Below are 13311 nucleotides of genomic sequence, written 5' to 3'. Positions count from 1 at the left end.
CTCCTGAGTAGCTAGGATTACAGGTATTAGCCACCAGCACCCGGCTTGATGCCAGTGTTCTTGTTATAAAAATATAACGATGATCAAAGAAACCCTGAGTGATTATAGTTTTAAGAAATCCTTGCACGTCGACTCTACTGCTTGCAATACTGAAATATCACAAAGTGCATTTATGGCCCAATATGCCATTTTAAAGTCAGGATTCTTTTTTTTTTTCAGTATCTTCCATTTGTTTTATTTTTTTTTACTTTTGTTATCTTTATGTAGTTTTACATAGGAGTTGCCATTCACCAAAACAGTTTATAAACACTGCACATCTTGATTAATACCATCCCCTTCAACATTCTCACCCACTCTTCCTATCCCACCTCTCCCCTTACTTACCTTAATTCATGTTATATATTGAATTTTTTGTCATTTAACAAAGCAGTTTATATATACAATGCAGGCAAAAATTCATTTGTATATGCCACAAATTTGAGAAATATAAGACAATGGGTTGATCAAAGTGGAGGTGTGTGAAATAATGTTGAAATGATGACATAGATAAAGATTCAAAGTCAGGATTCTTAAGTGATTTTATTTTGACATTCTAAGAAGAATGTAGCAAGGAAAGATCTTTGTACTTCCCTAGGCACAACAAATACAGCACAACCCCTTTTGTTATTGTATGTTTATGGAAAAATTCAAATCCAGAAATATGATTCAATTTACAAAGCTTTAACCTTATTTCACATGATGCTGTGCTGTTTGTCCTTAAGACACTTCTGATTAAAGGTTTATTGACTGGATAGATGCTCTCTATTATGTATGACTGTTTGAAAAGAGCAAAGCCAATTCATTAGTTAGAAACCAGCAAAGCATGCAAGGGCTTTGTCCAACTGACAATAAGAGCAAGAGCTGGTGGAAATTTACTGCTGGAAAACATTATCACCAAAAGATATTCACTGAGCTGACAATTTTTGACATTTCCCATGTACCTTGTGAAAATATTTGTGTTAGAATCAGACCTTTCCACATCCCAAATAGCATCTGATTGATTTCTGGGATTTTTTTTTTCCAAACGCTGAAAAATGAAATACAAGGAAAACGAGCCAAGTTTCTCTGAATCCACACCCTAAGTCCCTGGATCTACTCTCTTCACCCCTACCCTCTCCACACACCCCAACACTATCAAGGCTGAACCTGGTGTAACCCCTATTTCCATAGCCATGAGGAACATATCATAAGCAAGCAAAGATTTGACTAGCACCAATAAAAGCATTACCTATACGTAGGCTTCCTCTGACTGGAGGGGCAAAGGTGGGTCCCCTGTGCTTTCAAGACTGGGAAAGATCTCAAATTCCTACTCCAGCCAAATGTTCTTTAGTGCTTGTAACCCTGTCTCCCATCAAGTGCCCTAAGGGATGACTTCTCTGGGGTTGTGGCTATTGCTGCTGCATACGCACTACCCCCAACAGACTTAGTGTTGCTGCGGCCAGGGCTCAGCTTGCCATTCCATCATTCTCCTTCCTGTCCCAACTTCCTCTTCCTCCCTGAGCGAGTCAGATTCCTTTCTATGCTTCCAGCTAAGATGCTTTATTTCAGAGTAATGGTTTGCCTTATCTGAACACATGACCTTGCCAGGTACTGCTCTCCAATGTCTTTTTTTTTTTTTGGTTATGGGGCTTGAACTCTGGCACTGGCCCTCAGCTCTTCAGCTCAAGGTGAGTGCTCTACCACTTGAGCCACAGTGCCACTTCCAGTTTTCTGATGGTTAATTGGAGATAAGAGTCTCATGGACTATCCTTCCCAGACTGGCTTTGAACTGCAATCCTCAGATCTCAGCCTCCTGAGTAGCTAGGATTACAGGCATGAGCCACCAGGGCCATGGTATGTTCTGCCTCCATGAAATACTATATAGCATCCATTCAGAACAAGGGACTCACAGCTCTGAGTAAGCAATGGAATGGCCATTTGTATGTGGGTTTCTTTCTTTCCTCTCCCTTTCTCTGTTTTTTTTCTTTCTTTCCTTCTTTGTTTTGTGTTTATCCTGATACTAGAACTTGGGGTGCATCTCACTTGGCTTTTTGGTTCAAGCCTGGTGCTCTACCACTTGAACCACACCCTCTACCTCTGAATTTTTTTGCTGGTTAGTAGGAGATAAGAATCACAGACTTCTCTGCTTGAGGTTGGTTTTGAACGGTGATCATTCCATCTCAGCTTCCTGAATAGGATTGCAAGCATAAACCACTGGTGGGAGAGCTGGGCAGAATGTTATTCAGCATTCCTCAATAAATCTTCTGAACATTAATCATAGAGTCTATTTCCAGGGAAACCCAGCCTAAGACAATCTCACGAGCCTTAGATTCTTGGAAAATTCATATAACAGCACTTACTTTTTAGGGTAGCTGTGGGGGATTAAATGAAAAAGTACATAGTAATCCCTTGGTCCATGGTCTACTTTGTAAAATTTTCAGTAAATGCTTCTTGTGTGGTCCAATTACAAGTTAGTTCTTGGTTGCATGTCTATCATGATATCGCTGTCATGAAGAATCTTGTCCTTCAGTGTCTCCTAAAACTAGTGCTGCAAGGGGACCTTCCTTATATTTGCCTCCAATATGAAAGTCTTTGGTCCCGAGCCTTTTGGTTTCAACTTCAAGCCTCTGAAATGTTTTGTGATGTCTTTGGCCATGGAAAAAAGTCCCTAAAGAAATGATCTAGGATTGAAAGTGTGGTGAACTTCAAATTCTTTGAGATCCGGAGCACCCTGCCAGATTCTCCCCTAAAATAACTATTTGGGAACCTGTTACTAACCTCAACAAAATGAATGTCCAATATGAACATTCAGTTCTCAATCTGGAAGCTATAGAATTGTCTTTGGAAGAATATCAAATAGGAATTCTCTGTTTTCTTCTAGGTGTGCCTCAGAAAGATAGCTAAATAATAATTCTCATTTTTGTTAGTTGGTGATGGGGTTTGAACTTAGGGCCTAGGCACTGTCCCTGAGCTCTTTTGCTTAAGAATAGCACTTTGAACTACAGCTTTACTTCTGGTTTTTGAGTGGTGAATTGGAGATGTGTCTCACAGAGACTTTTCTGCCCAGTGTGGCTTCTAACCATGATCCTCAGATCTCAGCCTCCTGAGTATATATAGGATTGTAAGTATAAGACACCAGTGCCTGGCTCTGATATTTTTTAATTTGCACCAAAAGCACTTTTTTCAATGGTCTTCCTTTATCTGAGTAGTGGGCAAGCTGCTGGGACAAGAGGAGTTGGCTACTTAAAAATAAGTGTTCATTTCTGGGCATCAGTGGTTCATATCTATAGTTCTAACTACTCAGGGGGCTGAGAGCTGAGGACTGTGATTCAAAGCCAGCCCAGGCAGGAAAGTCCATGAGACTTTTTTTAAATAGGTGATTTTTTTGTTTATTGTAACTTGTTTCTGTTCTTTTTGTTTGCTTGTTTTCTTTACTTTTCTTTTTGCCAGTCCTGGGGCTTGAACTCAGGGCCTGGGAACTGTTCTTGAGCTTTTTTACTAAAGCTAGCACTCTACCACTTGAGCCACAGTGCCATTTCCAGCTTTTTCTGTTTATGTGGTACTGAGGAATCGAACTCAGAGTTTCATGAATGCTAAGCAAGCACTCTACCACTAAGCCACATTCCCAGCCCTCCATGAGATTCTTATCTCCAGTTAACCACCAAAACTCTGGAATCCACTTAACCACCAAAAAGTTCCAGGGAAGGAAGGAAGGAAGGAAGGAAAGGAAGGAAGGAAGGAAGGAAGGAAGGAAGGAAGGAAGGAAGGAGGGAGGGACGGAGGGAGAGAGAGAGGGAGGGAGGGAAGGAGGGAGGGAGGGAGGACAAGAAAAAAGGGAGAATGAGAAAGAAAGAGGAACAGAAAGCAAAGGAAAGGAAAGGAAAAGCTCCCAGACAGTGCTCTGGCTTTGAGTTCAAGCCTCAGGACACGTGTGCAAACGCTCACGCGCGCACACACACACACACAAACAAAATAAACTAAATGTTCATACCTTTCTGTTAAAATTATCCCATCACACTATCCCATGACATGCATCCTTCATTCATCATTCTGATCTCTTCAGTGTCTCCAGAAGGCCCTAAATTCCCTCCAGCCTTTCACCATACCAAGTCTTCCTTGCTTAAAAGCTGTTTGTCATCACTTGACCACCATAAATTCTGTGACTCCTCTCTCCTATAGAATCCCACGGCAATGAGGGCTTTTCCATGAAGCATACACCTACAATTATCTTCTAGTTTTCTCATTTCATACTCATTTGTTGTGTACCTCTAGTAGAACTGTTAGCTCTTTCAAGGAAGTCACATTCTGCATAAATCTGCAAATGATACTGTGAGAAAACAGTGAACTTCTGGTGGATCTCTTCCAATGGCTATTGATTCCCTTGTTAGTCCATAAAATCAAATGCAATATGTGTTTATCAAGGCAAAGAAAAAGCCTAGATCTTGTTTCTATATCATTTTTTTTGTTGGTTGTGGGGCCTGAACTCTGGGCCTGGGCACTATCCCTCAGCTCTTCAGCTCAAGGCTAGCACTCTACTACTTGAGCCACAGTGCTGCTTCTAGCTTTTTCTGTTTATGTGGTGCTGAAGAACAAAACACAGAGCCTCATGAATGTGAGGCAAGCACTCTACCACTGAGCCACCTTCCCACCCCCGCTATATCATTCTTCTAATAAAAGAAATGGAGCTGCTTGAAGAAAGAAATAATTCTAGAGCTCAGGAAAGGAAACTACAAAGCAAATTTGGAACATCTTTCTGTGTCAGAAAAGCTAAGAAACTCTCAAAGAATAATAGGGGACTGTCCAAAGGATTCAGCCCAAACTTACCACTGAGCACCAAATTGAGTATTAAATTAAAGAATTCTAAATCCTTGAGTAAAATCAAGATCCATGAGTCTATATTGATAGGGAAATGAATAATCTATCTTTGTCTATTCCACAGGTTACAAAGAAACTCTCAGATGCTTTCAATTAGAAGCATTTGTCTGATAATTTTTTTTAGAATTGTAGTTCATCTCAAATTTAATTTTTGTGTAATGTGAAATAAAGATCAAGGTTCTTTTTCCCCTATGTTTATTCAGTTGCTGTAGTACACTTATTGAAAAAAATCCTACTATTTCCATTAAATTACTTTAAAATTTGGTTTAAAAAATCAACCAAATATTTAGTCAATAGATTGGGTATACATATATATATGCCACAATTGATTTATATGCATATATCTTACCACGTTATTCATTTTATATGTATATGTAATATATAAAGAATATATGCATTATATATCATTGTATGATATATATTAGTATATCATATGTGTGTAGATGTATTTCTAGACTTCCTATTCTGTTCCATTTCTTTCTTGTCTTCTCCATATGCTATTGCTCCTGTCTTGATTATTGTGTTCACAAATCCCTGAAATCAAATAGGATTTTTTAAAAGGCTGTTTTGACTCCTTCTTTTGACTCCTTCTTTTCAAAAATACTTTGCCTCACTTTTTGATACTCAGCACCCCAAACTTGGTTCTTTAATTCCAGATAAGAAAGGCTGTAGCTTTGGCACCAGCCTCACAAGGACAAGAAGTGTCTCTTGGAGAAAAGCCTTTCTGGTGTGGGCTCTACCCAGCATTCTTCTCTTCTTTTAAGGGTTGAACCCACTCCAGTTCTTTCTGGCTTTTTGGTCTTTCTCCATGATTCATAGTGCTTGCCAGCAGAAAGTTAGTAATATAAGCTATTTGAACATTAAAGGGAGATTTACCCTTTCCACCCATTCTTAACGATGAATATGAAATGCTGATTGTTCCCCTCATAGCTACCTGGTGATTCCTGTTAGATGGACAGCCGAGGATCCATCCTGTTCTGTTACTCAGGCACAGCTTCCATTTCCCCCCTGCCTCTGACATGGAAGAGTCTCCACAGCTCCATCTCTGGATGTGCCCAATCAAATCATGACACATTTCACCCCTTATTGGCCATCAGGTTATTGTCTGCAACTGTTCTGTCCCTGAGCCTTAGGCAAGACAAACAAAAGCAAAAGTAGAAGAGTAAGAAAGAGTTGCAAGCACCATGGAGAGAGATTAAAGAGTCACTGAGGTTGGGAAAAGAAGGCAGGGACCTCAGCCATGTCTACAGGTACATGGGTGAGAGGAGTGAAGAGCCAAGGACCCAGAAGTGCTAATATTCAGAAAATCTGGCCTTTTAAACAAGAGCTATTTGCCAATGCCTGCTGGTATTGAAGAAAGAGTATTATTACGCTATTGGCACCCTCTTTGTCCTCCCTGGCTCCACTAATCTCTCAGTCATCCCCAAAAGATCCAAAATAATAATTATCCCACTAGGTACCCTTGATTCACTGTGCAGCCTGGACTTACAGTCATATCACATCTCCCTTCCCTACCACAAAATCTTTTGTCTCTTTTTTCTTTTCAAAGGTATTCCCTCTTATTTCTGAAACAGTCATATTATTCATCTTCTTCAATTTCCGGAGAAAAAAAGCAAAACAACATATTTTCAATTTTTCCTTCCTAGGAAATTTGTCTTTGAAAAGTCTGCAGCCACTTCAGTGAGGCAGGCATAAAAGGAAAAACAAATCATTACTACCATCTTCAACTTTGTAACTACAGTTTAGTAAAACGTGAAGAGCCTCAGGTTAGAAGACTTAGGTCAACTGTTTCATTTATCAAACAGAGATAAAGTAAGCCCTAAACAAATCCACCTGTATGCTTTTTTCCTGACCTTTCATTGAACGATTTCAATTGTCACTGTGGCTTGCAGACTGACATTAAGAAAGGATGGAAATATTGCTTTCTTTGTTCATATTCCTATTGACACAGCTTTGGCTCAGGCTATGATGCCCTGACAATTAGCCCAGAAAAGCAGGGTAGAAAAGAACTGTCTTTATTTCTGCTTGTTATTGTTGTTGTTAACATTGTCAGAGTCATGCTAGGCTATGTGCTCTCAACTCTATTTATCATTTAGGAGTGGGATCTGCATAGATTACTTGCTGGTACACACCTAACCTACACTCTATAGCTACAAAACTCCTACTGCATTCAACATACTCTGAGCTCATGGAAAGGCTTGCCAATTTTCGTTTGATTATATATCACAGGTTGTATCAACATGAATATTCTATAGTCAAATTCTGTTTTCCTGAGTGTTGAGAATGAATTCTGTACTCGCTTTAGCTCAATAGTAATATCTTCCCCGAGTTTTGTAAATATAATGGAAAAATCATTGATAGCTCTGGTTAATAGGTAACAGTATCTTGAGCTTTACCTGTACATAGTAATCAAATTGGAGGTGATCAGGCCTTTCAGCATACCCAGATCCTTGTATTATTTCACATTACAAAAGAGGGTTCTGCTTCAGCATTCATGCTAAAGAGCAGTTGATAAGTATGTTGCTGTTCAGGGTGGTAATTAATGCCTTAAATATACTGAGCCAGCTAAAATTCTCAAGATAAATTTAAACTCTCTTTTATACTCCATACTTTGCCAGCTAAAATAGAAGCATATTACTTGCAAAAAGAAAGTCTTATACAATTTAATTTTCCTCTCAGATTTGTTGTGAAAGGCAACAAGGGATAGTGTCTAAGAAAATGGTTGGTAAACAGCAAAGCTTTACACAAAGTCAAGTTATCAGTATGATTTGTAGCATACATAGGTCAAAGCCTTATTGAGCAAAGAACCATTCTAAACATCTAGCATGAGCATTTTAGACTATTTAGAAGTCTGCAGCCTAAAATGTGAACTGTTTCTTTCCATGTCACAGATCAATGATAATACTGCCTGGTCACTGATTTCATCTGGCAAGCACCTAAATAACATTCATTAAAAGCTGATCTGCATACCACATAATCCTCAGTGCCATATATTGCCTTACAAGCTCATCGCAGATCAATTAATCAATGTTTCCCTCAATTGTGGGCTACCAAACTAATCAAGAGTATTATGGTTTGTGGAGGCATGCGTTTTACAGTTGCAAGGCTATTTCTCTTAAAAGGAAAGGGTGAGAAATGATTGTCTTGTCTTTTCTACAAGGACAGGCAGTTTCTAACTTATGAAAGGGTTATGTTGACAGTGTCACAGCATGACACTTGAAATATGTGCATAGACTTTGTGATGGGTAGATCCTGGCACAGAAAACCTGAGGATTGGAGAGGGCCTCACATTGTTTTTCTCCCCACACAACAGGGAAATGAACCCCACCAGCACATTGCTCTGTTGGTGAGAAAGAGAACAAGGTTCTGTTTGTGAGCCAATTGAAAAGAACTGATAATATTTTGCTCCTCTTGGGAAAGGCAGGGGACACCAAGGTGATACATAGAATGAGAAGACCGTTTTCATTAAGCAAGAAACCACTTTAGTTTCATAGGATATGCATTGAATGTCAAAACACATTCTATCCCCTGCCTTCCTTTCTTCAGGATGGGGAGAGATGGGGTGAATGATGGAAGGGGTAACATCAGTTAAGATACATGTACTTACAATGGTAACATCTTTGTACAACAGCTTAAAGGTAATACACATATACATTACAAAAAGAAATTTATAGGCCAGGGAGTTGGTGTTAACTAAAGTCCCTTCTTCATATTCAGCACGTAGCAAGACTTGAAGCTTTCTCATCCTACATTAGTTGTCCCTGGTTGCTAGACTATGCATATAACCTTTAGTAAATAAAAACATTGCAATTCAGGCCTCCAAAAAAAGAAAAAAAGAAATATGTTTAAATGCAAACTCTTAGAGAAGGAAGCATGGTAAATTTTTTCCTTCAGAGAAATTTCTCTTCATTGTCTACTGAATCTCATTTTATTTCTGTATTTTTCTTTTTTCTCCTAATGTGGAAGAAAATATGGTAAGTAGCCAGGCTGACTACTCAGACCAACATGGTGGACTAGGGCTGGAGCTTTTCAAGTCTTGTTTACACTTCTGGAATATGCAAAGGCTCGCTGTACAACAAACATCTTTGTAGGAAATTTATCCCAAATAAATTCTAATTTCTAAGTGAGCGGGTAGTGATCTGGATAACAGGAAAAGACTTATGGGACCCAGAAAGAGCTCAAATCACAGTCCTCTGCTTCTCTATTTCCCTTCTCCGTCTACCTTCTGCCCCTATGGAATTTCATTTGTGTTGCATTATAGCTAGAAATGTTGCAACTCAATAATCCTTTTCCACATTACTACAAAATAATCAAAACCTGGGTTCCATCCCCAGATATTTAGTTATTTGGGGTAAAGTCTAAATGCAATACTTTTCTCATTCTCCCTGGGTGGTAATGATGATGATGATGATGATGATGTGACCAAGATTAAGAATCAAAGTTTAGAATATAACATCCTAGAAAAGGGAGCTTTCCTTCATAAATGTGCTGTCACTGGTGAAAATTCAGGCTTAAATATGAACATAAACTATTCAATGGTCATCTGCCTTTAAGGAATGTATTTGAGTTTCCTAAATGCTGCAGGAATGAAGCTTGTATGGATTCATTACTAATTTTCATGTTCTTCCTGTGAAAGTTTGGGAAAGTACAAAGAATTAGCCTACTTTTGTGCCAGTCCTGGGGCTTGAACACGAGGCCTTGCGTTCTCTCTCAGCTCTTTCACTCAAGGCTGGCAACTCTACCACTTAAGCCATACTTCCACTCCCATCTGGAATAAGGACAGATGTATGGACGCCCCAGACAGAAATGCCAAAGACGGGAACTGGATTCTAACCAGGGTACTCAGAAAAGACTTTCTGGCTAGTACAGGAGCTGATTTCTTCACAAAAGCAAAGATTAATTACCTACAGGGTAGCATGGGAAGCTGGGGAGTGTGTCTGTTTTAAAACACAGGTGGTATTTTGCTCCAGGGTAAATCAAATTAAAATGAAATCTTGATATATTTCAGAAGCTTCTGGAAAAAACATACAGAAGACATTTGTGAATTGTCTTGGGAATGTGACTTCATTTCCTTGGCTTAAATGGATACAAAGAACTAATAAGACTGGAGAAAGAGTTTCTCAAAAGCATGTGTGTGTATGTGTGTATATATATGTATGTATGTATATATATGACATATCACTATAACTATCTTCTTTTATGGGCTATGAGTTTCTTCTCCTGTAAAAGGAACAGCATGCATCTTTAATTAGTAATTTCCTATAGAAGCAATTCAAGATTCAGATATACTATACTAAAGGCTGAATGTCTAGTAGAAATCAAGAATCCTTGACTACCAGCTAATATAGAGGAGTAGAGACTTCAGTAAAGAGGGCAGCTCAATAGCTTTATTTATCTCATTCTCTCCCTCCTTTATCCTGGCTTCTGCTCCTTCCTTTTGGTTTGCTTCCTGCAGTTTTTCTCTATTTTGCCTCTTCCTTTAGCACTGGTGGAATCAGAGGCAATTGTACAGATTCTCCAGGGAGGATAGGCATCCTCCATTTCATTTCCCAAGTCCCTAGAGTTAAAAGATGAACAGAAGAAAGTCAACTTAAAATAAGTGATGTCAACCGTAGGCTATACGAAGAATTTTCTTTCTCGTGGATTTACCTTCTGAGTCATTCAAAAATATCAGTCAAGCCAGGCACCGATTGCTCATGCCTGTAATCCTAGCTACTAAGGACACTGAGATCTGAGGATCACAGTTCAAAGCCAGCCCAGGCAGGAAAGTCTGTGAGACTCTTATCTCCAATAAACCACCAGAAAACTGGAAGTGGCACTGTGGCTCAAGTGGTAGAGCGTTCACCTGGAGCTGAAAGGCTCAGGGACAGCGCCCAGGCCCATAGTTCAAGCCCTACGACTGACTGGAAAAAAAATATATCAATCAAGATGAAAATGTAGGCATGGGGAAAGGAGCCAGTATCCTTTAGGCATTCCTGGTTGCAGATGCCCAAAGAGAATCTTTGAGGTTTCTATTTCATATACTCCACTTTGTTGTATTTGGTGGTGGGAGGTGGGGGGATCATCACTAGGAAACTAGAAAGTTAGAGCAAATTCTCAACCTAAAGCACATGTAGAGTGTCTTCAGAAACCACAGTATCTGCAATGCTAGGTACAAAAGCAGAGACTGGAATTCAAGCCTGCTCTATTTCTCTTCAATGGAGATTTTTGAATAACAAAATCAATTTTAGTACCCTCTTCTTTCACTATTTATTCCATATCTCTCCTCCTTGCCCATCTAAGTCATTTACTAAGTCTACAAATTACATTATCTTGATTGCTTAATTAAGTAAATGTTATAGCTAGTATAACTAGTATTATCTACCTGTCCTGGTCAACCTATGTTCTCTAAACATTGGTTTGAGAGACTTTTATTTAAGCTGAAAAACAAAAAATAATTGGAGACTGAAATTTTCATCAAAATGTAAGATTCTCTCTATCTTCCCCTATGCATCTAGAATTCTTCCATATTCCTATATTGGTTCAAAAAAAGAAACAAATACTAAATTCTTGGTAAGTTGTAAATTAAAGATGAACACTTAGAGAGGGTCACCATCAATTTCTAGAAGCTACTTCTATACTGTAACTCCTGTTTTCCAAACATCAAAACATCAATTTTATTTTCCTTAATTATGACTCATTAATACAGTGAAAGCAATAGTTTAGTTTGCTTGTGCCTTTGCTTTGGCAAACTCACATTTAATTTATTTAATTTGTCATCATCTACCTCCAAGTAGAATAAAGGCAAATGTTTCTCTTACTATTGCAAACCACATTGCAAATGAATGAGAATATTAACAAATGTGAACATTGCAGTTGCTTTCTCTGTAATGTGATTCAATTCTCCTCTCGAAATGTTTGCTTTACAGCTGGGATCTTCAAGAAAAGGGCACAGAGGCCATTATAAGTTCTGCAGCCAGAACCTTCATTTAATATGGGCAAAATGAAGATACAATTAATCAAGACAAAAAAATGACTGCCCAATGGAAGTCACTTTGCAGGGTTGTTGTTGTTGTTGTTGTTGTTTTGAGATATTACAATAGTCACATGTATTCCAGATTCTAGAACTGAAGTGTCAAGGGCTGTAGAAGAGCTGAGATTCTTGCTTACTTGTAACAAAACCACTTAGCTCAACATAGTTTCCTAGGCTCCAGCAGAAAACACAGGACTTCTCAGTGAGAGGCGAAGCAGAGCACACTGGTATTCAGGCTTGCCCTATTTGCCCTCCCCTTCAGCAGTGCACTGGAGAAGGGGGCTCAATAGATAGTGGGTTTGCATCACACACAGTGGAGGAATCCTAAGCTTAAGGATTTTAACTCACTTACAATGCAGACTAGCAAAACAACTCTGAGCTTTCACCAAGAACTACGCATGATCTTTATAATACTGGATAGTAAACAAATCTGCCCTCTGTTCCACAGAGACATACTGTACTTATCTGCCCATTGTCTGTTTAAAAAAAAGAAAACTGGAATTAGGAGTTAGGTCAAGAGCAGGAGGGCAGATGAATGAAGGGAAGAATGAGAATACCATCATAGTAATTGATTGTGTGTGTGTGTGTGTGTGTGTGTGTGTGTGTGTGTGTATGTGTGTGTGTGAAAATGGAGCTAGGAAAATTGAGGGGATGGGTGGGATTGGGAGAGATGGGGGAAAATAATAAAAGGAGTGACATTGATCAAGATGCATTGTACTCAGAAACTGACATGGTAGTTGAAAACCATTTATATAACTACTTAAAGATAATTTGTTTCATTATTAAAAAGAAACATTCTGAGAGAATAGTTCAAATCAAAAGGCTAAACTGGGAGAATATGAGGTAGAGGGTGACACTTCAAAAAGAAATCTATTCATTACCTGACTTAGGTAATGGTAACCCCTCTGTAATCACCTTTTTTTATATATTTTTTATTGTAAAGATACTGTACAGAGGGGTTACAGTTACATGAGTAAGATAATGAGTACACTGCCTATCAAGGATTGTTACCCCCTCCTCCCCTTTTTCCTTACCATCCTTTTCCTCCCCACCTCCCCAACTCCTCCTCGGCCCCAAGCTGTAAAGTTTGTTTTCAACTTAGTGTCTTGTACATCTCATTGTTACAATGGGTCAACCTGTACCCTTATTTCAGCATTTTGTTATTTCCCTTCCCCTTCCCAAATTATAAATATGTATATACAAGATGCAGGGCAAGACAACATTGAGATTCCACCTCACCCCAGTTAGAATGGCTATAATCAAGAAATATAATAACAACAGATGCTGGAGGGGATGCCCCAAAAGGAAACCCCACTGCATTGTTGGTGGGAGTGTAAACTTGTTCAACCACTTTGGAAAGCAGTATGGAGGTTCCTCAAAAGACTCCACATAGAGCTCCCCTATGA

Source organism: Dipodomys ordii, unplaced genomic scaffold, assembly GCF_000151885.1.
Source record: "Dipodomys ordii isolate 6190 unplaced genomic scaffold, Dord_2.0 Scaffold3, whole genome shotgun sequence".
NCBI classification, from domain to species: Eukaryota; Metazoa; Chordata; class Mammalia; order Rodentia; family Heteromyidae; genus Dipodomys; species Dipodomys ordii.
This window is presented reverse-complemented; position numbering follows the sequence as displayed.